The 13,109-nt window shown below is 32.1% G+C and overlaps 1 pseudogene; it reads right to left on the minus strand.

Annotated features, from left to right (window-relative positions):
* Positions 1 to 915: 915 nt before the first annotated feature.
* Positions 916 to 3,818, minus strand: LOC143084328 (glycine receptor subunit alphaZ1 pseudogene; annotated as a pseudogene).
* Between the last annotated feature and the right edge of the window lie 9,291 nt (positions 3,819 to 13,109).

A 13,109-nucleotide genomic window follows, 5' to 3' on the forward strand; every position in this document is an offset into this window, starting at 1 on the left:
AATGTATCCTTTACATAAATATATACTGCAAAAAACATATTTGTGGGTAATAGTGCATTGTAGCTGTCTATGTTTCATAATTTATAAAGGACACAATGGTTAATTATATAGTTATATTAAAGGTACCAGGCTTATAATTTGACACGCCAGAAGCTGGTTTCGTCTTCATATGACTCATCAGTGACGCTCACATAAAATAATCATAATTTCCTTTTGATGTTGGTTGTAAACTCAAAAAAGAAATAATGAAAATAATAATGTAAAAATTCATACTGCTCATGGCCAAGGAACAGTAAATAGGGTATATTTAAGATTTAAATAGTATTTTGTCTGGCGTATAAAATTATAATCCTGGTACTTTTGATAACTATTTACACCACTGGGTCGATGCCACTGCTGGTGGACGTTTCGTCCCCGAGGGTATCACCAGCCCAGTAGTCAGCACTTCGGTATTGACATGAATATCAATTATATGGTCAATTTTATAAATTTTCTGTTTACAAAACTTTGAATTTTTCGAAAAACTAAGGATTTTCTTACCCCAGGAGTAGATTACCTTAGCCATATTTGGCACAACTTTTAGGAATTTTTGATCCTCAATGCTCTTCAACTTTGTATTTATTTGGTTTTTTAACTATTTTGATCTGAGCGTTACTGATGAGTCTTATGTAGACGAAACGCGCATCTGGCGTATAAAATTATAATCCTGGTACTTTTGATAACTAATTGCATACAACTTAGGCTCGTCAACATAAACTTGGAACAATAGTAATAGCATATATCTCTTTAATTTTCTTAAATACTGATGATTGAATAAATTTGTCTTAAAATCGTCAATTCTTTTTAATTTCAAATCCACAATTGTTTTCTAAAATATATACTAGTATATGATATGAGAACAAAATAAGTGTTGAGATGTAGCTTATATTTTTTTCTCGTGTGACAAATGCAAAACTCATAACATAAAAACTAAAATCCAATATACAATTGTACAAATCAAAAACATAAGAGGAAAACCAATTCGCGAAAGTTTATCCAACTTCTCAGCTTTACTTCGTCCACTGCATGTAACTATGTATATCTGTAAGAATAAAATTATATTCCTAGGGAAGAAAGTTATAAGTATTTCTCGAATAAATCATACTGTCTTTTGTAATTCAAAACTATGACCTTTTTAATGATAATTCATATCAGCACAAAAGTGATGAATACTTAAACATGCGGATATTGTGCAACAAAAATATGCTGTTATCAAATTTAATAAATCAAAAATTTATATCCAATCAAATAAAGTATCCGAACCAATTATGACTACATTACATGTATGTAAGACAAAGATGACAATATATTATTTTAAAGATCTAAAACTCAACAAGATTTGACTGTCATACAGGCATGGGGTAATGCAAATTTGTAATTGTAATGAATGGTAATGCATTACATGTTTCCAAGTAATTGATTGTAATGTGTAATGCAGCATTGTTTGCATTATGTGTAATTGTAATTTAATGCATTACTTGAGTAAAAAGTTGTGTCATTTCATGCAATACAATGCATTACATAGGCCGAAGTCATGATTTTACTTCTTTTTTTTCACTTATGTTGACCTTTTATAAAACAAAAGTAGTAAATATGAACTATCCATTCGAGGCATATTTTCAACGTTTATATGCCCAAAACATCTAATATTTTAAACTTACACTCAAATCTTGTACTACCCCTACCCAGACTTTAGGCTTCCCACAGATTTCAATTAGAAAGATATGAATATGTATATTTATTGGTAACAGTCCCGAGTTATGTCTCTACGAGATGAAGCATAGAGATCATAACTGGGACATGTGGGAACCAGAACGATTCATCACGTCAACAAAATTAATTATCTATGAACATTATATATCTTCCGAAAAGAGGCGTGGTTTGAACAACAGCTTTATTTACAAAGTGCAACACGTGTTTCATAACAACAGCCTGAAGACATGTGATGAAATTGAAATAATACAGAACTCTATCTGTAAATAATAACCAAGATAATATTCTGCACAGATACTAACGTACCTGTTCGTCATCAGTATGAAAGCTTCGCTCCATTGTTTCATTATCATAATGTGGAATACACCTCCTTGCTAGAACATTCACAACCGCAAATTCTATAACTGATGCAAATACAAAGATCAAACACATGAAATGCCAAGCATCTATTGCTATAATGTATGAAACTTTTGGTAGAACAATACCAGCAGCCGACGGTTGTGTGACCATGGTGAAGAAAGTCAATATACCTAACTGTGTTCTGGCAGTGACAGCATTACAGTCAAGCCAAAACGAGATCCACGAGATGATAAGTAAAATCGTTGTCGGTGCATAAACTTGTAGTATATGTGACCATAGTAACCTCTTCAGATAAAAATCCATTTGTAGACAGGAAAAGTTAGTTACTGAAATAAAAGAATATATTAACTACGAGACCTCTCGTTAAACTCTGTCCACCGTACAGCACAAGTGCGAAAGGGAAACCTACAATTAAATAATGTGATCAAACATGCAATGGACGATAATGCAATAGCACTTGATAACTGGCATGATTCTTAAAGAATAAACTACATAGCTAATTAGTCTTCAACGTTTTTTTCCCAACTCAAACAATTTGAATTGTTCTGCATCAAATCAGCCGTTAACCTGTGAACAGATGTCATACTGTGATGAAGACGACAAATAAATGTTACAGACAAAAACTAAGGGAATTCGCCGTTTCAGTATCTGATGCATTAATTCTCGGTCATATTTCTATAAGTGTAAACCGAAATGCGCTGATTTGTCCTAAACATTGGACATTTTACCAATGACTTGACGTTATTTATTTTAGGTACGAACAATAAAAATTATTATGGCCACAGTCCTTTAAATTTGAAAAGGTCAATTGTATTAACTCCAGCAGGAACGAGACTGCGTGCCTCTTTTTGATAAATGTCTCCTGCTGTGCATTCATAACCCGTACTGCAATTCATATTCAGTCAAGATATCGCAGCGAAAATAGGACACAATCGATAATATTACAGATAAGTCCAGCATAATGATATATAAATCTCCAAGACGGCCAAAACATGTTTCTAGTGATTTGAGACACAGACATGCAGTAACGCCGAACCAATTCGTATTATCGGTAACTAAATACAAGGGAAACACATCAACTATTATTATCAGAGGGAAATGACGAAACAACAGAACACTGGAGTGCAACAAAATACAAAAACAAGGTAAAATACTAGTAAATAGAAAAGAACTATTAAATAACAACTGCTGTATTCCTGACTTGGCACAGGACATTTTTAGAACAAAATGGTGGGTTGAACCGGGTTTTGTGACTAGCCAAACATTCGCACTTTATGATCATGTTAAATATACCGCTAAAATGACAACAAAACTTACTTGGTCCATATAGTGGGAACATGTACGAGAGTTATGCATCAGATGAGGTAAATGATGTATGTAAACTCAATATACCGTGACAGAGTGTATGTTACAACTGAGAATGAGGGAGTTGAAATCATCAACTTTGTCATTGATCCTAGTTTGAAGTCGCCCATTTGTACGTATCAATTTTTAGAAAAAAATCGGACCATTGACTTTTGTTTTGGTTGATATATTTCAATTTTCAAAACATGGTCAATATGATAACAAAGTTGAACCAGAAATATACAAACCTCTTGTTTGTCTGCAGTCTGAATGGCTGATATCAGAAATTTTAAATTGTCGAAGTGCTAATGTTTTCCTTACATTTCGTTTACTCCAAATAAAAACAACTGAACTAGTAGAATGAGAAACTGAAAATAGAAATATGTTATCTATTAAAAAGAAGTTTCACAAAACATAGTTTGCCCTGTTCCATTGATTAAATTGTCATTTGAGATGAGTCAAGATTTGTGTCTTGTTATATTGATTATATATATTAAAAACGTATTGACATCTTTTTCAGATATTTTTTAAATGTTATTCATTTTTGCTGCGTTTAAGAAATAATGTATGTTTACTACGTACTAACGCACAGACATGAGTGTATACATCAAAATACTTACAACTGCTAAGTATTAATAGACAAACTTGGACATCCACAGAGTTTATATGTGTATACCTAAATACTTACAACTGCTAAGTATTAATGGACAAACTTGGACATCCACAGAGTTTATATGTGTATACCTAAATACTTACAACTGCTTAGTATTAATGGACAAACTTGGACATCCACAGAGTTTATATGTGTATACCTATATACTTACAACTGCTTAGTATTAATGGACAAACTTGGACATCCACAGAGTTTATATGTGTATACCTATATACTTACAACTGCTTAGTATTAATGGACAAACTTGGACATCCACAGAGTTTATATGTGTATACCTATATACTTACAACTGCTTAGTATTAATGGACAAACTTGGACATCCACAGAGTTTATATGTGTATACCTATATACTTACAACTGCTTAGTATTAATGGACAAACTTGGACATCCACAGAGTTTATATGTGTATACCTATATACTTACAACTGCTTAGTATTAATGGACAAACTTGGACATCCACAGAGTTTATATGTGTATTCCTATATACTTACAACTGCTTAGTATTAATGGACAAACTTGGACATCCACAGAGTTTATATGTGTATACCTATATACTTACAACTGCTTAGTATTAATGGACAAACTTGGACATCCACAGAGTTTATATGTGTAAACCTATATACTTACAACTGCTTAGTATTAATGGACAAACTTGGACATCCACAGAGTTTATATGTGTATACCTATATACTTACAACTGCTTAGTATTAATGGACAAACTTGGACATCCACAGAGTTTATATGTGTATACCTATATACTTACAACTGATAAGTATTAATGGACAAACTTGGACATCCACAGAGTTTATATGTGTATACCTATATACTTACAACTGCTTAGTATTAATGGACAAACTTGGACATCCACAGAGTTTATATGTGTATACCTATATACTTAGAACTGCTTAGTATTAATGGACAAACTTGGACATCCACAGAGTTTATATGTGTATACCTAAATACTTACAACTGCTTAGTATTAATGGACAAACTTGGACATCCACAGAGTTTATATGTGTATACCTTTATACACACAAATAGTAAATATCAACGCACGAACTTGAACATCTATAGAGTATATGTGTTTATCTTTTCTCCTATACATTTCTAGGATTATGATTGGTTAAAAGCGTCCGCGTGGAGACCGTGTATATTCTATATTAGGTTAGAAGGGAGGCTTGGCTTATTTCAATACACGGTTAGTAGTTGAGAACCGACTTTGGCACTATTTGATTATTAACAATTATTGAAAGTTCTGTTTAGTATTGTTATATCAAGTTTATTGATATCAAATTTTTATTGTTGACATCAGTTTATTTGTGCAGACCAATGAAAGTTGGTTCTTAAAATTGAATACTTGAACACTTTAATATAAAAATAGATAGATGTGGTATGATAAATAAGACAACTCTAGTCTAAATTCAACACAATAAGACAGTCGATAGGAACAATTCGTTTCTTATTGTGATATTGATCTAATATGATATAAACGGGGTCAGTAAATTCCATATGGGGTGAGAGCGTCGCTCTCACCCCATATGGAATTTACTGTCCCCGTATATATCGTATAAGGTCACTAACACACTATATGTAACTAATAATATCAATATACTTACAACTACTACAGGTGAATATCAACGTTCAAACCTGCACATCAAAAGAGTATATGTGTATATCAACAAGCTTACAGCTGCGAAATATCAACGTACAAACTTGCACGTCAAAAGAGTATATGTGTATATCAACAAACTTACAGCTACAAAATATCAACTTACAAACTTGCACATCTATAGCGTATATGTGTGAATCAACAAACTTACAACTATTAAATATCAACGTACAAACTTGCACATCTATAGTGTATATGTGTAAATCAACAAACTTACAACTACTAAATATCAACGCACAAACTTGCACATCTATAGAATATATGTGTATTCCAATATACTTACAACTTCTAAATATCAACGCACAAACTTGCACATCTATAAAGTATATGTGTAAATCAACAAACTTACAGCTACTAAATATCAACGCACACACTTGCACATCTATAAAGTATATGTGTATATCAACAAACTTACAACTATTAAATATCAACGCACAAACTTGCACATCTAAATAGTATATGTATACATAAAATACTTACAAAAACTAAGTATTAATAAACAACTTGGACAGCATATGGTATTGTATACATCAACATACTTACAACTGCTAAGTAATAATGGACAAACTTGCACATCCACAGGGTATTTATGTAGATCCATCATGCATGCTACTGTTGACGAAATCCTGATAAAGCAAATAATTATTATAAGGTATTTACAACATGAATGTACTTCTTTCAATTAAAATATGTAAAATTTCAACCTAAGTATATGAAAAATAAAGAAAAAATAACCTATTTTCGGAACTAGAGTAAACTGAGGTGTAGCTAGCTGCTAACTGCTAATTTTATTCGGAAAATGTTTTTACAAAGTCAATAAAAGTTCTTTTTCTAGTCCGTGCGTTGGTCGTTGATAATCGAGCGTATGGTTTTGGTGAGGTTTTCTAGTCCGTGCATTGGTTGTTGATAATCAAGCGTATGGTTTTGGTGAGGTTTTATAGTCCGTGCGTTGGTCGTTGATAATCGAGCGTATGATTTTGGTGAGGTGCGTTGGTCGTTGATAATTGAGCGTATGGTTTGGTGAGGTGCACTGGTCGTTGATAATCGAGCGTATGGTTTTGGTGAGGTTTTCTAATCCGTGCATTGGTCGTTGATAATCAAGCGTATGGTTTTGGTGAGGTTTTATAGTACTGCGTTGGTCGTTGATAATCGAGCGTATGATTTTGGTGAGGTGCGTTGGTCGTTGATAATTGAGCGTATGGTTTGGTGAGGTGCATTGGTCGTTGATAATCGAGCGTATGGTTTTGGTGAGGTTTTCTAATCCGTGCATTGGTCGTTGATAATCAAGCGTATGGTTTTGGTGAGGTTTTATAGTCCGTGCGTTGGTCGTTGATAATCGAGCGTATGATTTTGGTGAGGTGCGTTGGTCGTTGATAATTGAGCGTATGGTTTGGTGAGGTGCATTGGTCGTTGATAATCGAGCGTATGGTTTTGGTGAGGTTTTCTAATCCGTGCATTGGTCGTTGATAATCAAGCGTATGGTTTTGGTGAGGTTTTATAGTCCGTGCGTTGGTCGTTGATAATCGAGCGTATGATTTTGGTGAGGTGCGTTGGTTGTTGATAATTGAACGTATGGTTTGGTGAGGTGCATTGGTCGTTGATAGTCGAGCGTATGGTTTTGGTGAGGTTTTCTAATCAGTGCATTGGTCGTTGATAATCAAGCGTATGGTTTTGGTGAGGTTTTATAGTCCGTGCGTTGGTTGTTGATAATCGAGCGTATGATTTTGGTGAGGTGCGTTGGTCGTTGATAATTGAGCGTATGGCTTTGGTGAGGTTTTATGGAAATCCCTTTTTTTTAATTTACATTTGGTGTATCTTATATGAAATAACAAATATTTATTTATTTATATTCTATTGAAAGTGGTCGAATTGTAACCAAGAATCACCCCCCCTAAAAACCCCTTGCGTTTGTGTTCGTCCAAGAATATGTTGTGTGTATATATATGTTCCCCCCTGGGGACTTAATTTGGAAAATAAAATTTATCTTATCTTATCTTATCTTATAGGCACTAATTGTCTCAGAAAAAAAATCCTATACATATATAAAGAAATATTTGAATCAATATCTAAACTCAAAAGTGGTAAAGCCTCAGGTCTGGATGGTATACCTAACGAGATGCTAAAGGCAGGAAGTTTAGTTCTAAATCCTTTAATTCAGAAACTGTTTAACCCTGTATTTTCATCTGGTATATACCCAATGCAGTGGTCATCAGTTTATTTATCTGCTGTTTTTACTGCTGTTTTTAAGTCTGGTGATCCAAGTAAAACAGATAATTATCGTGGCATTGCCATTAACTCTTGTGTTGGTAAATTGTTTAACTCTGTTTTGAATAACAGACTAGATAATTTTTTGGTAAAAGAATCAGTGATTAATCCATGTCAAATTAGATAAATGTAGACCATCTGATCATGTTTTTGTTTTAAAAACCATTATTGATAAATATATTAGTAAAAAGGGGGGGGGTAAACTATTGGTCTGTTTTGCAGATTTTAAACAGGCTTTTGATAAAGTGATCCATGAGGGTATCAGATATAAGCTTTAAAAAACAATATTACTGGAAAGTTTTATTCTATCATTATAGATATGTATAATAAAAGTGACCTCTGTGTTAAAATTGATAATGAAATGACTCTCTGTTTTAAATCATTTATAGGGGTTAGACAAGGTGATGTTTAAGCCCAAATATATTTAAAGTATTTATCAATGATCTACCTGACAAGTTTTTATCTTGTCCTGATCCAGTAAGTATTAATAACCGTAGAGTAGACTGTCTTATGTATGCTGATGATGTAGTTATTTTTTCAGAAACACAGGAAGGCTTGCAAAAGAGAATTAATATGTTACATGAATACTGTTTAGAATGGTGTTTTGATGTTAATTTAAAAAAAAACAAAAAGTATAATTTTTAACAAGCCAGGAAAATTTTTAAAATGCTGTTTACATTTTGGAGGTAAAGAGATTGAAAGTGCAAAATTATATAGATATCTTGGAATCACATTTACATCTAGTGGTATATTCAAGCAGTGTAAAGATGAATTATACAACAAATCTTTAAAAGCATGTTTCAGCTACAGAGATGCTTGTCATCATCTAACCCTAGTATTACCACTTTTTTACATCTTTATGATCATACAATTAAACCCATACTATTATATGGCAGTGAAATATGGGGAATGTTTAGAACTGATTCAACTGCATGTAAAACAGATAAAGATTATATATAAGAAAAAGTTTTTGGTCAGGATTCTTTTGAAAAAGCTCATAACAAATTTATGAAATATATTCTTGGTGTAAACAGAAAGTCAAGTAATATAGCTGTAATGTCAGAGCTTGGTAGATTTCCTATGTATTTTACTATAATTTTATCAATGTTAAAATATTGTCATAGACTGGAACGTTTGAAAGAAGGATTATTATTTGATGCATTTATATGTTGTAAACAGTTACATAGTTCTAATGTAACTACATGGTATTCTAGTATAGATTATATTCAGAGAGAGATTGAAATACCAAATTTTGACCAATCAATTTGTTCTTTATGTCAGTATGTTAAAAATAAACTATGTATTTTTTTTTTAACATTTTGGAATAAACTGACGTATCAAACAATTAACTCCGAAAAAGGTAAGCTTGGTACTTATTTTTCTATAAAAAAATGTTTTAAAAAAGAAAAATATTTAGAATTACAGGACTTCAAAAAAAAGACAGTCAATTTGTAAATTATGAATAAGCGCTCACTCTTTAAAAATTGAGACAGACAGATATTCAAAAAAACATATAGAAAGATCTGAGCGTCTTTGTTCTAATTACTCACTTGGTAAAGTTGAAGATGAGATTCATTTTTTATTAGAATGCCCTCTTTATGATATTCAAAGGGACGATTTTTTTCAAGACATTTCTAACAATTGTTATAATTTTATAAATTTAAATAAATCTTCTAAATTTTTATGGCTCTTGACCCACGAATATGTTACTCATATTTAATATTAATATTAATATTATTATATTATATTATATGAATCTAGTAGCAAACTCCTGAGGAGCTATTTAAAAAAAAAGTATGCCCAAGTGTGACAAACATTGATAAAATAAAGTCATTGAAAATTTATTTTCTATCATTCTGTTTGAATACAAAACTACCATGAGTTAATGCAAAAAAATAAAAAACCAAAATTTTAACAAAATTTCACTCATAAGAATTCATCAACTTTTCAAAGGAAACAACATACTACTATTATCAACTTACAAACATTATAATTATAAATATATCAATGTACGTTTTGTTTGTTTGATGCATTAAAGGTAATAGATGATTTTCCTGTCTTTTCTTTCTTTTCTATACAGGGATTTTTTTTTAAATACCTAAATTTCACCAATTTTTAGTGTATTTTTTAATATTCAATAACAAAAAGTTTTATATCTCTTTGTCAAAGCTTAAACATTATATGAAAATTACAAGAAATTAAACATATATGATCTCCTTACATCCTCAGAAAATTTCACACCAATTGCTTCAGCCAATTTTAAGCTTTCTTCATTTAAAAAATACAAACAGACGTTTTTGATGCTTTTGTTACACTTCTGACATATTTTTACAGTAACTTCAAGACTGTTTTAATGAAAAATGTATAGAAAATCAGCAGTGATATCAATTTTAAATTTACAATCTCAAAAAAAAAAAAAAATATATTAGTCACTTGATTGCACATTTTTTTAATATCTAAGGGAAACGCAATCTTTTAACATGTGTAACGTGTATAACACTTTAACTTTTGAGAATCTTTGATAAAAAGTGTCAAGAAAAAAACACTTTGCAAGAAAGATTGACTTTTCTCTGATTTTCTCATAACATTGTAAAGATGTTACTATAATATTATTATTGTTATAAGAAATTATGTTGGATAAGCTACATCAAAAACTCAATGTCAGGTGTGTAACAAATGTTACAGTCCTGACCAGAATTTATTTCTAACATATTTAGCATAAAACTGACCTGAAATCATGTAGAGTCTTTATATTAAACATATAATGTTAGAGCACATTTAGAACAGGTTTGAAGTTTTTGTATATTTCTAACATATTTATCAATTTTGCTGATGTAATATTAAAAAAAAAGATGACTTCCTTTTAAATCTTGATCAGACTCTTGTTTGATACATAATATATGCTGTTTTTATGTCAGATAATGTATTATGATAAGTTGGTTCTTACTACAAAGATTGTAATAGTATGTGCTCTGTATGAAAAAAATATAAAAAAATGTACCCAAAAATGTCAGGAGTGTAACGCTTTCAGTGTGACATTTATATTAATTTTTATAGAAACAATGTTTTTATTGTTGGTTTTCTTTTCTTGAATTTGACTGTGAACACCACCGATTGCAGATCATCAGTAACAAACATGCCATTAGTATTGCCTTCGTTGCTTTAGTATGCTAAATACTTATACGTCAGGACTATAACACATTTAAACTAGCTAGTTCAATTGCATTTTTAGTTCAAACATTACAAAATTAATAATGTAGACTTGTCTTTTTTGTTAGCTGAGATGTAGTTATGTCATTTTTAGCTCACCTGGCCCGAAGGGCCAAGTGAGCTTTTCTCATCACTTGGCGTCCGGCGTCCGTCGTCCGTCGTCTGTCGTCCGTCGTCCGTCGTCGTCTGGCGTCGTTAACTTTTACAAAAATCTTCTCCTCTGAAACTACTGGGCCAAATTTAACCAAACTTGGCCACAATCATCATTGGGGTATCTAGTTTAAAAAATGTGTTCGGTTACCCGGCCAACCAACCAAGATGGCCGCCATGGCTAAAAATAGAACATAGGGGTAAAATGCAGTTTTTGGCTTATAACTCTGAAACCGAACCATTTAGAGCAAATCTGACATGGGTTAAATTGTTTATTAAGTCAAGATCTATCTGCCCTGAAATTTTCAGACGAATCGGACAACCGGTTGTTGGGTTGCTGCCCCTGAATTGGTAATTTTAAGGAAATTTTGCCGTTATATGGTTATTATCTTGAATATTATTATATATAGAGATAAACTGTAAACAGCAATAATGTTCAGCAAAGTAAAATCTACAAATAAGTCAACATGACCGAAATGGTCAGTTGACCCATATAGGAGTTATTGCCCTTTATAGTCAATTTTTAACCATTTTTCGTAAATCTTAGTAATCTTTTACAAAAATCTTCTCCTCTGAAACTACAAGGCAAAATTTATCCAAACTTGGCCACAATTATCTTTGGGGTATCTAGTTTAAAAAAAGTGTCCGGTGACCCGGCCATCCAACCAAGATGGCCGCCACGGCTAAAATTAGAACATAGGGGTAAAATGCAGTTTTTGGCTTATAACTTAAAAACCAAAGCATTTAGAGCAAATCTGACAATTGGTAAAATTGTTTATCAGGTCAAGATCTATTTACCCTGAAATTTTCAGATGAATCTGACAACCTGTTGTTGGGTTGCTGCCCCTGAATTGGTAATTTTAAGGAAATTTTACTGTTTTTGGTTATTATCTTGAAAATTATTATAGATAGAAATAAACTGTAAACAGCAATAATGTTCAGCAAAGTAAGATTTACAAATAAGTCAACATGACCGAAATGGTCAGTTGACCAATATAGGAGTTATTGCCCTTTATAGTCAATTTTTAACCATTTTTCGTAAATCTTAGTAATCTTTTACAAAAATCTTCTCCTCTGAAACTACTGGGCCAAATTAATCCAAACTTATCCACAATCATCTTTTGGTTATCTAGTTTAAAAAATGTGTCTGATGACCCGGCCATCCAACCAAGATGGCCGCCATGGCTAAAAATAGAACATAGGGGAAAAATGCAGTTTTTGGCTTATAACTCAAAAACCAAAGCCTTTAGAGCAAATCTGACACGGGGGTCAAATTGTTTATCAGGTCAAGATCTATCTGCCCTGAAATTTTCAGATAAATCGGACAACCCGTTGTTGGGTTGCTGCCCCTGAATTGGTAATTTTAAGGAAATTTTACTGTTTTTGGTTATTATCTTGAAAATTATTATAGATAGAAATAAACTGTAAACAGCAATAATGTTCAGCAAAGTAAGATTTACAATAAGTCAACATGACCAAAATGGTCAGTTGACCCATATAGGAGTTATTGCCCTTTATAGTCAATTTTTAACCATTTTTCGTAAATCTTAGTAATCTTTTACAAAAATCTTCTCCTCTGAAACTGATGGGCCAAATTAATCCAAACTTATTCACAATCATCTTTGGGGTATCTAGTTTAAAAAATGTGTCCGATGACCTGGCCATCCAACCAAGATGGCCGCCATG

This window comes from Mytilus galloprovincialis, chromosome 7, assembly GCF_965363235.1.
Source record: "Mytilus galloprovincialis chromosome 7, xbMytGall1.hap1.1, whole genome shotgun sequence".
In the NCBI taxonomy this organism is placed as follows: Eukaryota; Metazoa; Mollusca; class Bivalvia; order Mytilida; family Mytilidae; genus Mytilus; species Mytilus galloprovincialis.